The sequence below is a fragment of the Schistocerca piceifrons genome, chromosome 5 (genome assembly GCF_021461385.2).
Source record: "Schistocerca piceifrons isolate TAMUIC-IGC-003096 chromosome 5, iqSchPice1.1, whole genome shotgun sequence".
Classification (NCBI taxonomy): domain Eukaryota; kingdom Metazoa; phylum Arthropoda; class Insecta; order Orthoptera; family Acrididae; genus Schistocerca; species Schistocerca piceifrons.
Genome location: NC_060142.1, coordinates 110,486,572 through 110,498,988, shown reverse-complemented (window position 1 = coordinate 110,498,988; position 12,417 = coordinate 110,486,572).

Below are 12,417 nucleotides of genomic sequence, written 5' to 3'. Positions count from 1 at the left end.
GTTCGGACTCAGAATATTTTGATGTAGGCGAGTTAAGAACTTATAATATTTTCAGAATACTGACTGCTTTTGCCCTTGTAATGTAATGGCATTAGCTTTCTGTTCCCTTGCATTAACCTCTTTCTTTCCGTTAATACCTTGGCACTAATTTCCATTCTCATCTCTTATTTCTCACCTAATTCTGTAGTACTTGCTCTGCTTCCGTACTCTGTTTCTCTCCTATAGATGCAGCCAGTCTGTTGCAAACATTTTGATTTCGGAACTAAATTAGCAGTCTGTTGTTCAGCCTGAACATGGCAACCAGTAGGACCTGCAAAATCATCGATCACAACCTCATAACTAAAAGTGGATTCATGCGGAATTCGTCTATTACTACAGTCATAGTCACAGCACTAACCTCTTGAGTTACAAAACAACACTGCTAGCCTCAACATTTGACTAACAGACATACTAACTGAACTACCGTAATCCACACATTCATCATCTTCAGCACAAACTGTAGACAGATCAAGCCCAGAATAAGACTGCCCCATCGTTCTACACCACTCGTTCCTATTCTGACACCTTCCAGTTGTACCTGTTCTGGTCATTGCGGGCTTCCCTGTTATGAAATGAACGTCGAGAGCATCAGCGAATGAGCAACTTCCTCAAAGTCACACACTAGTTCAAGAAAATAAAATTGCAAGTTCAGCCACTAGTCAAACACAAAAATATACCTCCAATAAATTTCCAGAAGCTCTCTACGAAACAACACAATAGCAACACACAATACCATAATGCTCAAACTTCTTGTCAATAGTTCACACTACCCCAAACATGAAAAAAAGTCAAAATTCTCTACGAATAACTTAAATAATCATTCCACAAATGTTAAATATTCATCAGGAAATGTAACTGAATGAGCCAAGAAACATGTATCAGCTTAGAGCACACTATGGTCAGTACTAATGTAAGTCAATTCCGGTCACTAATGTTTTCAAAGACCAAAGTACCCGTTAATAAAAATTAAATAAATTATGAGAACGAAAACCATGGTTTATCTCAACGTACTCAACATCTTCTCAATCTCGAAAGTGGCTCCACACTCTGCCTTCCTCCAAGTCTCAATCTATCCGTTCACAGAGGAGAGGGTGTGGAATGCATCATGAATGAAATGAAATCATCTGTTGTAATATCTCATATGAACTCCAATCATTCCCATCAAGTGCATTTGAATCACTGACTTGTATCTTGTGTATTGCAAAGCCACGGCATTACTGCACACAGTAAACGTAATTCAAATGAGCAAGAAATAAGACTTTGTAATATAGATCTCATATAGTTAAATATATGTACTTAAAGCAAGAGTACTATACTCCAAAGACAAAAGTATTTGACAGAAAACACTGACATGGGCACTTCATCTGACTTCAAAATAAAAAAAAGAAGTTCTCCACGTTAGCACTGCCTGAAACTCAGAGAAAGTAATGTTACCTTCACTGTGTAAAAGCCTGAAATTAATATCACTCTATCAAAACAAATCAGAAGCAAGTCATTTCACAAAAGAAAAAACCGTTCATTGCACAAGAGAGTTTCCACCAAATGTTAACCTTTCACAGTTCTTAACCATTTCACTAAGCGAGAAACACTATAAAGTTTCTGCCCACAATATCCCACCATAATGCAATCCAAAATGCTTCAATATACTTCCAGGCACAACCGTTCCCAGAATACCATAAAAAAGAAATTCCCTCAATTTCAATTCCTACACAACAGGCACATCAACAAGACCTAAAAGCCAAAAATATATTCGGGATAAGCACTATAGAGAAAAAGATTGGTTATAAGAGATACACATTGCAAATAAAGTACTTACTAGACCAGCTTCAGCAAATCTTATAACAATAGCAAAACCCTTGCTTCCACAGAACCATAAAATACTGGAATAGTCTAAGAAATTTGTGTGTTGTGTAATAGTTGCAGCACTTAGCACGAGGCAGTATTCTAATCTCAACATGTACAGCATATATAACAATGGATACATACATGTGTAGTTCCCAGTGTAAAATAATTCTCCAATAGTTCAAAACAACCGCTGCAGAAAGTACTTTCAAAACAAAATACTCTCAGATATTGTTAGTACAGTGTATCCTTCGAGATTAATTAACTCTACACTCATGTACATGTTAGTCAAGAAGAGAAAGCAACATTTGAAATGTGGTGCTACGGAAGAATGCTGAAGATTAGATGGACAGATCAGGTAACTAATGAGGATATACTGAATGGAACTGGGGGAAAGAGAAATTTGTGGTACCTCTCTAGAAGAAGGGATCGATTTATAGGATATATTCTGAAGCATCAAGCGATTACCAATTTAATACCTGAGGAGAGCCTTGGGAGTAAAAATCGTAGAGGGGGACTAAGAGATGAATACATTAAGCGGATTCAGGAGAATGTGGGTTGCAATAGTTATTCGGAGATGAAGAGGCTTGCACATGATAGAGTAACATGGAGAGCCGCAACAAACCAGTTTTTGGACTAAAGACCACAACAACAACACTCATGTAGTAGAATTATGTCCATTCATCACTCGAGTTCCCAAAAAGTTACTATTTTTTTAATTGCTCACTCCAAAAGTGAAAAAATCGTGGAATAGCTTAAAGTCTTCTCTCAAAATAAGTAACTCTCCCACACACACAAGATGGGGAGGATTTGTCTGGCGACATGATGAAAGGAGAAATCGGAGTCAGCATGGAAGGCAGAGTATCCAGTATTAGAGGCAGAGTTTAACAGAGCTTCCGAAGATTTGAGATGAAATAGGGCAGAAGGAACAGACACTATTCCTTCGGAATTCCTAAAATCATTGTGATAAGCAGCAATCAAACTACTATTTAAGTTGGTGTGTAGAGTCTGTGAGGCTCCAGTCACATCCGACTTTCGGAAAAACGTAATCGACAATCCATAAGACATCAACTCCAAATAAGTGTGAGAGTTATCGTATGATCAACTTAATATCTCACGTTATATGACGATCAGATTGGCTTTAGGAAAGCTTAAGGCACCAGAGAGTCAGTTCTGACGGTACTCTTGAGAATGGAAGCATGACTAAAGAAAAATCATGGAACTGGTCCACTTAGAAAAAGTGTTAGACAAGATCCAAGAGAGAACAACAATAAGAATGGAAGACCAAGAACGAAGTGCTCGGACTGGAAAAGATGTCGGAAGGGATAGAGTGTTTTGTCCCTAATATTCAGTATACACATCGAAGAAGCAATGATGGAAATAATGTGAAGTCTTGAAGAATGGGATTAAAATTCAGGGTGTAAGGATATAGCAGACGACGTGAAGAAATTACATTACTCTGAAGCAAAATATTATATGACAGACAAACCAAGGAGGATATAAAAAGCAGACTAATAAATTCAAAGAGGGAATTCTTGGCCAAGAGAATCTACCAGTATCAAAAACGGGCTTTAAGCTGAGGAAGAAATTTCTGAGGATGTAGGTTTGGAGTGTAGCATTGTATGTTAACAAATCCTGGAGAATGGGAATAGCGGAACACACGAGAATACAATTTGGTGCACTAATGAGATAAGAAATGAGGAAGCTCTCCGCAGAATCTGCAGGGAACGAACATGTGGAAATCATTGACAAGAAGAAGGCACAGAATCACAGGACACGTATTAAGACGTCGCGGTATAACTTCCACGGACAGAGTGAGGTGTTAGGGAGTAACAAAGGGATTGGAATATATCCAGCAAACAGCTGAGAATGTTCGGTGGAAGTGCTACTCTCGGATGAAGTAGCTGCCACAAGAGAGGGAAACGAAATTATCGTTTGGCATTATTGGTCAGAATACCCCGTGTGGGGTAGTTCGGCGGTCTAGTGCAAGTTTTTCTATTTTGACGCCCTTCAAGGTAGGTAGTTATTATGACTGCTGTGCCTCGGCCACTCTTGAAATCTGTCCCATAATACGGTCACTGTATGAAAGTAGAAGTATACCTGTTAGTTGGCTAAGAAGAATGATACTGGGAGGAAAACAATTTAATCGGATAGTGAATGACTTCAGACTTCAGCAGAAGACTTCTTTTTCGTTGAAGACTAGTCCACTTTTGCCCTCTAACTGGAATATCGATGAGACAGCGCATTGGAGGGGGAACAAGAGGGTGTTGCATTACACAACACACTGAACAAAGGGTCCAGTATTAATTTCCGACTGTTTGCGAAAGACAAAGATATCGTCGAGAAACAGGCTATTTTTAGATGAATCGCAATTACTATCTCATACAGAAGAAAAGGAAAGGGTTCTGGTTATCTGATGAGAACGAAGTACGGATGTGGTACGTAAGAGGTGCGTTCAGTAGGCAATGCAATATGTTTTTTCTCGGCCAATTTCGGTTGAAAACATGCGGAATTTGTGGGATGTCGTGGAATATTTCCGCGTCAGCCCCTATAGTTTCATGAAATTCCACACGCGGCGGCACTATACGAAGCCTTCAAAATGGCGTATGTAACGGAGGGGCGTTCCAAACAGAGAGCTGTCACAGTTTCTTTTGGCGGAAAATCAACATATCGTAGATATTCACAGGTGCTTGCAGAATATCTACGGAGACCTGTCACTGAATAAAAGCACGGGGAGTCGTTGTGCGAGGCGTTTGTCATCGTCGCGACAAGATCGCACAAACCTGTCGGACCTCGCACGTGTCGGCCCGCGGCATACAGCTGTGAATCCTGGAGTGTTGGAACGTGCGGATACACTCACTGGAGGTGATCGACGGATCACAAACACCTCGCTGCTCAACTGGACGTCTCTGTTGGCTGTGCTCACACGCTCGTCCACCAGTTGGTGTACTCAAAAGTGTGTGCCAGCTGGGTTTCTTGCCCCCTAACAGAATGCTGATCGTGACATTTTTTATCGAACACTGTCACGGAGGCAAAACGGCAGTCCTTGGAGTGGGGCCACACCATCTCTCCTCCGAATACAAACGTTAAAAGTCTCACCCTCAGCTGGTAGAGACCTGACGATGATGATCTGAAGTGATTATTCTGTTTGATGTCCTCCCTCATGGCATAATGACGATTTTGGAGCGTACTGTGCCACCCTCAGGAAATTTAAGAAACGACTTCATAGTGGTCATCGCCATAAAACGAACTTCTCATGCTCCATGACTAGGGTGACCAGATGCAATTTTTTAAAATGAACAAACAGCTTCAAAAAGGAGGACAAAGGAAGAAAAAAGAGGACACATCAAACGCGTCAACTGCAGATGAGAATACCACTCGTCAGCTTTGGACAAGTCACGTGACTCCCGGGAATTACCGGTAAAACTAGTAGTTAATTGTTACTGATGGTCAGGTGGTGGTTAACTGAGTAATATAAAAAAATTAAAAATATTGATTGTGGTGACAGTGTGACGTCAAGTGTTTTGTTATGTCGACAACACGGAATTGTTTACAAAGCAAAAAACGTAAGACTATTTACCTCCCTTCATTCGACGCACCGCTACCAGTATCTACAATTCAAACAGCAGCTGACGAAGTGTAAACTGCACTTTAACCTTCCGAATACAAATAAATTGAATGACTATGAAACAATAAAATAAAACCATGACAGTTAATCTGCCGAGTTATTTCTTACCTTTATTGGCCACTGAGACGTACTTTCCAGCTCCACATATCTTACATTCCGCTTCAAATTCATTTCTCCCTTTCTCGAAAGCCGGATATTTGCAGGAAAGGACATCACAAAATGTAAACTTTCGTCTAGGCATAGCCAAATATTTGACGTAACTCACTCGGTTAAAAATTATACTCACAAATCACACGTGCACTACAGGAAGCCAAGCTAATACAAAGCGAAGATACGAAACGAAAATTTTAAATAATCGATATTTGCATTCGCTTATAGGTCGATCAACGATAACATCAACGTGTTTATCATGAAGGCTATGCCAATAGTTAAAGTATTTAAGAAAAGAGCAATAGAACGGGATGAATTGTAAATTTAACTGTATCACGCTCAACTTTCCGAAAAAGCCGGACACTGTAAAAATCCGCTCGGACCCCGGACAAAGAGCTAAAAAGGAGGACATGTCCGGATTAATCCGGACGTCTGGTCACCCTATCCATGACAAGGCCCCAGACAAGCCTGTGGGCTGTTGTGGTCGAGCGGTTCTAGGCGCTTCAGTCCGGAACCGCACTGCTGCTACGGTCGCAGGTTCGAATCCTGCCGCGGGCATGGATGTGTGTGATGTCCTTAGATTAGTTAGGTTTAAGTAGTTCTAAGTCTAGGGGACTGATGACCTCAGATGTTAAGTCCCATAGTGCTTAGAGCCATTTGAACCATCTTGAACAAGTCTCTGCACCCGACAGGAACTCAAACTTCATTGGACTGTTCTTCCTCATCCACCCCACAGCCCAGATCTCGGAACATCTGGCTTCCATCTGTTTGGCCCATGAAAGACGCACTCCGTGGGTAGCAGTACGTGGGTGATGGGGAAGTTATTGATGCTGCTAGACGTCGACCAGTGTAGAGTTGCAACATGAGGGCATTGAGGCCCTCGCAGTAAGGTGCCATCATATTGAACAGATATTATGCTGAAACACAGAGTTTCCTAGCGAATAATATTCTTTATTGGAATCCTGAATAATACCAACATGCAAAAATGTGTTGCATTGCTTACTGAACGCACTTCATATAAATCACAAACTTCATAAATTCTGGTACCTAGAACAGTCCACCTTCATTTAAAAGCATAAGAAGGTCACTGGAACATAATTTTGTTTTTCCAAAAAAGGCACAAACGTACAAACGTCCCTGTACTACTCTTAGCAGACAATCGATCAAGTATACGGTGATTTTCCGAAAAATGTAGTGAAAGTTGGAAGATAATTGACAGGAAAGAAGAAAACCGACCTGGACTGTAAGTACAATAAGTAAACGCGCCTCAGACTAATACACACTATGTGCATCTGAAGCAGTGTTAAATTAAACTGTCTGGAACAATCGTCACGGAATCAGTCCGCCAAGGAAGAAGACGAACTACAGCATTTGTGATTGTTACTGTGGAACAGGTTGCTGCGACGCATTAAATTAGACATTAATTTATTCTTAGAGCCTTGTTAATACTCTCACGTTTTCAAACATTTATCTTCTAAATTTGAATGTTATTTAGCCGGCCCGTGTGGCCGTGCTGTTCTAGGCGCTTCAGTCTGGAACCGCGTGACCGCTACGGTCGCAGGTTCGAATCCTGCCTCGGGCATGGATGTGTGTGATGTCCTTAGGTTAGTTAGGCTTAAGTAGTTCTAAGTTCTAGGGGACTGATGACCACAGATGTTAAGTCCCATAGTGCTCAGAGCCATTTGTATGTTATTTATACATAATGCGTGGAATGGACGGTTTCTTAAAGAGCGACAAGTTACAGTACAATAACTCGCCGTAGGAGAACGATACGTTAAGCCTGTAATTTCTGTGACTTCTATTCTATACTAAATACAGGTTTCAAATCTCGTTTCATACAGAGGGTGCGTAGCAACCAAGTAACTAACACAAAATTTGCTAACACGTCGGAACTAGGACTGTTGATATGTTCAGAAACATCGGGAAGCCAATGTATCGATATTTAAAAACTGTCATTATACGAGCTCCATATATCGAAGAAATTTATCGATATATAGGTAAGCCCACGGAAAAGTAACGACGTACAGGCAAAAGAAATTGTATATATCGACTGCACATTGTAAGCATACAGCCAGTTTTAGAGTTGTATATTTAAGTGTTGATTTATTATTAGATATTCTTATCAACAACCTAACAGCTTGCTTATCCCCTTTACATCAAGAACCGAAAGGAAAACGATGCACGTTCATGCTTGGCGATAACCACTTCGCTAAGAATGGGAACTGCATGTAAGTGGCACATAAAAAGGTGTCCGATGGGTCCGTCTTTCGGTTTCGTCACATATCGCACTTGTCTGGAACACTTCATGTCAACTTCCCTGTTTTTCATTTCTGAAAACGCCACCGAACTAGCAATCGTAGTGTCAAAATTGCGTGGTGAAGTTAAACGTTGCAGTTTCTGTTGGTAGCGCCGAGCGCCGATCACGTCAGCATCCCTTCTCACACGTCTCCGCCCACTGCAAAGACCAATCTCGTCATTTAGATTTTTGTTCATCGTTTTCAGCAACTGTTTTTGAAGAACGCCGATGTGAAGAAATAGCACACTACTTCCGTTAAAAATTATTTTTTAACGCAACTGGTGTGCTATTTCTTCACATCGGACATCTTGTTATTCCATTCGCACTGCTACCCACCAGTGCAATCGGACTACTTTTTTGTGCCACCTATACTCGCTTCACAGAGTCAAAGAGATTGGAAGTGATGAAAGACTCCTTCATACAGTGAAAATAAAATTATATTCTCCTGCAATTTCAAATGTATACCGAAAATTGCGGAAAAAATCTAATATAAAATAAAAATATGGGCAATCTATATTGCAATTTCTATATCGATGTATCCGCTAAGAACGTACAGCCGTTACATCTACATCTACATCCGTACTCCGCAAGCCACCTGACGGTGTGTGGCGGAGGGTACCTTGAGTACCTCTATCGGTTCTCCCTTCTATTCCAGTCTCGTATTGTTCGTGGAAAGAAGGATTGTCTGTATGCTTCTGTGTGGGCTCTAATCTCTCTGATTTTATCCTCATGGTCTCTTCGCGAGATATACGTAGGAGGGAGCAATATACTGCTTGACTCTTCGGTAAAGGCATGTTCTCGAAACTTTAACAAAAGCCCGTACCGAGCTACTGAGCGTCTCTCCTGCAGAGTCTTCCACTGGAGTTTATCTATCATCTTCGTAACGCTTTCGCGATCACTAAATGATCCTGTAACGAAGCGCGCTGCTCTCAGTTGGATCTTTTCTATCTTTTCTATCAACCCTATCTGGTACGGATCCCACACCGCTGAGCAGTATTCAAGCAGTATTCAGTATTTGTTTTCGGATTGCATTTCCTTAGGATTCTTCCAATGAAGCTCAGTCTGGCATCTGCTTTACCGACGATCAACTTTATATGATCATTCCATTTTAAATTACTCCTAATGCATACTCCCAGATAATTTATGGAATTAACTGCTTCCAGTTGCTGACCTATTTTGTAGCTAAATGATAAGGGATCTATCTTTCTATGTATTCGCAGCACATTACACTTGTCTACATTGTGATTCAATTGCCATTCCCTGCACCATGCGTCAATTCGCTGCTGATCCTCCTGCATTTCAGTACAATTTTCCATTGTTACAACCTCTCGATACACCACAGCATCATCTGCAAAAAGCCTCAGTGATCTTCCGATGTCATCCACCAGTTCATTTATGTATATTGTGAACAGCAACGGTCCTACGACACTCCCCTACGGCACACCTGAAATCACTCTTACTTCGAAAGACTTTTCTCCATTGAGAATGACATGCTGCGTTCTGTTATCTAGGAACTCCTCAATCCAATCACACAATTGGTCTGATAGTCCCTATGCTCTTACTTTGTTCATTAAACGACTGTGAGGAACTGTATCGCACGCCTTGCGGAAGTCAAGAAACACGGCATCTACCTGTGAACCCGTGTCTATGGCCCTCTGAGTCTCGTGGACGAATAGCGCGAGCTGGGTTTCACACGACCGTCTTTTTCGAAACCCATGCTGATTCCTACAAATCGATGCTTTCTGTAAAGAGTCTGGTTGTATCGACATATCGATACTTTATCACTAGGTCTAGTCGTAACAGCTCCCACCGCTGAAATATGAGGTTTTTGGTTTGGTGACCTCTGGTTTCACAGGCGGACAGCGACACTGCAAATGTCGCCGACCGCCACTATACTTGTGCTCTAAAAATGTTCCATTACGCATTTGATAACGCGATACGGATAAACCGCCGCAGCGCATTTACGCACAATGTTGTCAACCTAGCAACACTGTGGGCGGCACTAACTTCGCGTCGCTTTCCTTTAATATCGTGCCGCTCTGAGTGACGTAAATGAAGTACACCACATGTCTGTGAAAGCTGGTTCGCACTAGGCGAGTAATTTAGTCGGGCAGCGATTGATTCAGTAGCTCGCCTTGACGGCTAAACGGCAAGAAAGCAAGTGTGCGTTTACCCACAGTTTAGTTGGCAGTCAAGTGTCGGCTGTTGCCCAGTGTGCACTGTAACATGATTCGGAGAGCGAAAGCTAAAGAAGCATTACAGGGCGTTTTAAAAAGGACTTTACAACTTTAAAAATTCATATAAGTGTATTGAAAGAATATACAGGGTGAGTCATCTAACGTTACCGCTGGATATATTTTGTAAACCACATCAAATACTGACGAACCGATTCCACAGACCGAACGTGAGGAGAGGGGCTAGTGTAATTGTTTTATACAAACCATACAAAAATGCACGGAAGTATGTTTTTTAACACAAACCTACGTTTTTTTAAATGGAACCCCGTTAGTTTTGTTAGCACATCTGAACATATAAGCAAATACGTAATCAGTGCCGTTTGTTGCATTGTAAAATGTTAATTACATCCGGAGACATTGTAACCTAAAGTTGACGCTTGAGTACCACTCCTCCGCTGATCGATCGTGTGTAGCGGAGAGCACCGAATTACGTAGGGATCCAAAGGGAACGGTGATGGACCTTAGGTACAGAAGAGACTGGAACAGCACATTACGTCCACATGCTAACACCTTTTTATTGGTCTTTTTCACTGACGCACATGTACAATACCATGAGGGGTGAGATACACGAACACAGGTGGTTTCCGTTTTCAATTACGGAGTGGAATAGAGTGTGTCCCGACATGTCAGGCCAATAGATGTTCAACGTGGTGGCCATCATTTGCTGCACACAACTGCAATCTCTAGCGTAATGAATGTCGTACACGCCGCAGTACATCTGGTGTAATGTCGCCGCAGGCTGCCACAATACGTTGTTTTATATCCTCTGGGGTTGTAGGCACATCACGGTACACATTCTCCTTTAACGTACCCCACAGAAAGAAGTCCAGAGGTGTAACATCAGGAGAACGGGCTGGCCATTTTATGCGTCCTCCACGTCCTATGAAACGCCCGTCGAACATCCTGTCAAGGGTCAGCCTAGTGTTAATTGCGGAATGTGCAGGTGCACCACCATGCTGATACCACATACGTCGACGCGTTTCCAGTCGGACATTTTCGAGCAACGTTGGCAGATCGTTCTGTAGAAACGCGATGTATGTTACAGTGCTCCCCGATACACACGATCGAACAGCGGAGGAGTGGTACTCAAGCGTCAACTTTAGGTTACAATATCTCCGGATGTAATTAACATTTTACAATGCAACAAACGGCACTGATTACGTATTTGTTTATATGTTCAGATGTGCTAACGTGGTTCCATTTAAAAGAACGTAGGTTTGTGTTAAACAACATACTTCCGTGCATTTTTGTATGGTTTGTATTAAACAATTACACTAGCCCCTCTCCTCACGTTCGGTCTGTGGAATCGGTTCGTCAGTATTTGATGTGGTTTACGAAATATATCCAGCGGTAACGTTAGGTTACTCACCCTGTATAGAGCTGCGTTTAGCGATATTTTGTAGGGAAACACATCAAGTTTTTTACTTTAAGCTAAAAATGTTGTTTCCGTTGGTTATCGTCCACACGCCCGATCAGAAGCAAATTTCTTCCCAAACTCGGTGTAGCATTGCAGATGTAACTTGCTCAGTGACTGCGTAAATTCTTGCTCCAAGTTCAGGTAGAGAAGCCGGCATAGGAGGTACAAATACGATATCCTTGTTACAACCCCATAAAAAATTCGAGTGGATTAAGGTTTGGGGAACGTGGAGGCCATGCAATTGAAGCATCAAAGCCAATCCATTGACCTGAAAATCGATCACTGAGAAAACCCCGGACGTCAGCCAAGTAGTGCGATGGTGAACCATCTTGCATGAAATAAACAGTTCGTTCTAGGTCATCCTCATCGATCTGTTGTATAAAAAATTGTATCACATATCCAGGGTCACTACCTCGTTTATTGTTCTCTCATGGAATAAAAAGGTGCTGTACGCTTTGTTGTTGCTCAATCTACAAAAAAGTTCAGTTTAGCGCTATCACGAACATGTTGCAATGTTTGATGTGGATTTTCACTACCCCAAATCCTACAGTTATGTGCGTTAATCTTGCCACTTAAGTGAAGAGTCGACCCGTCAGAAAAGACGCTTTTGTTCATCAAATGTTCATCCTCGTGTGTTCAATTTAACATGTCTGAACAGAAGCTCTTGGAAACACTTTTATCAATCTTCTATTGCTCGTACGACCGTCAATCTGTACTGTTTCAAATGCAAACGGTTTCTCAGCACAGGCCAAACAGTCGTATGTGGGATTTGCAGGATGAAAGAGGTGATCAAAGATCGTGAGATGCA